This window comes from Cynara cardunculus (genome assembly GCF_001531365.2).
Source record: "Cynara cardunculus var. scolymus isolate 2C chromosome LG 3, CcrdV1, whole genome shotgun sequence".
NCBI lineage: Eukaryota > Viridiplantae > Streptophyta > Magnoliopsida > Asterales > Asteraceae > Cynara > Cynara cardunculus.
The window spans coordinates 25,462,634-25,463,719 of record NC_037530.1 but is presented as its reverse complement, the minus strand read 5'-3'; positions in this window follow the sequence as shown (position 1 = coordinate 25,463,719).

Sequence of the window (1,086 nt, the reverse complement as noted above, 5' to 3'; positions counted from 1 at the left end):
TCAAATTTTTATGATATTTTCAAATTTATATTTTATTCAAAAATAAAAACATCATCATTTTTTTAAAATCACATAAGACCATTCTATAACATCGACTGAGATAAATAATAAAATAAAATATTAAAATCAAGATGTATCTCGCTGCATTACACAAGTACCCTTCTAGGCCGTATATAATACATTCACGTACTTAGGGATTTTTTCAAATGATCGTTTAATTTAACCATAAAAAAATAAAGATATGGATGACTTTTACAAAATCATTATTGATTTATTGGTTAGTTCCTTCATTTTTCGTATTTGAGATCACGTGTTCGAATCTTTTTATTGCAAATTCCTTTTATAAACATAATAAATCTGAGATTAAAAGTTCAAAACTAAGAAAATGACATAAACATGATTTAAACCTAAACCCCGCAGGATGAGAGAAAAGCCACGTAAACCAACTTTACCATGAAAATCTAATGTTTTATTATAGTTTCAGAATATATATATATATATATTTCGGGGCCGGGGACCCGAAGGGTATTCCCATCCCCGCCCCCATCCCCGTTTTTAAATTTGGGGATTCCCCATCCCCGTTCCCGTACCCGGTCAACTCGGGGATTCCCTGGTCAAATCGGGTACGGGTATCGGATTCTCCATCGGGTGCGAGTTTTTTTGCCATCCCTATTTGGAAGGAAGACCACGTATAGGTATCCATCCATTTTCTATTTTTAGTGTTTTTAGATGAGAAAAAAACAATTAAATAAGTTTGCATGTTGCATGGTTTTCCTCAACTGACGTTTCAGTTCTCAACTAACAAACTACCCTTCATTTCATTTTTTCTCAATGCTTTAATTTTAAGTTACACATCTATACTATATTATAAAATATTTGATAAAAAATTTTAAAATTTATTTTTTATGCATGAAATACTGTTTATTGATACATATTACTTAAAATTCAAGAGTACAATAAATGATACATAACTACAACTTAGTAAAGCTCCATGTTTTGAATTCGTGTAACTAACTACGGATAAAAATAATTCAATAGATGATAAGCATCTTATTTTAAAATATAAAAAATCTAAAATATAATTAG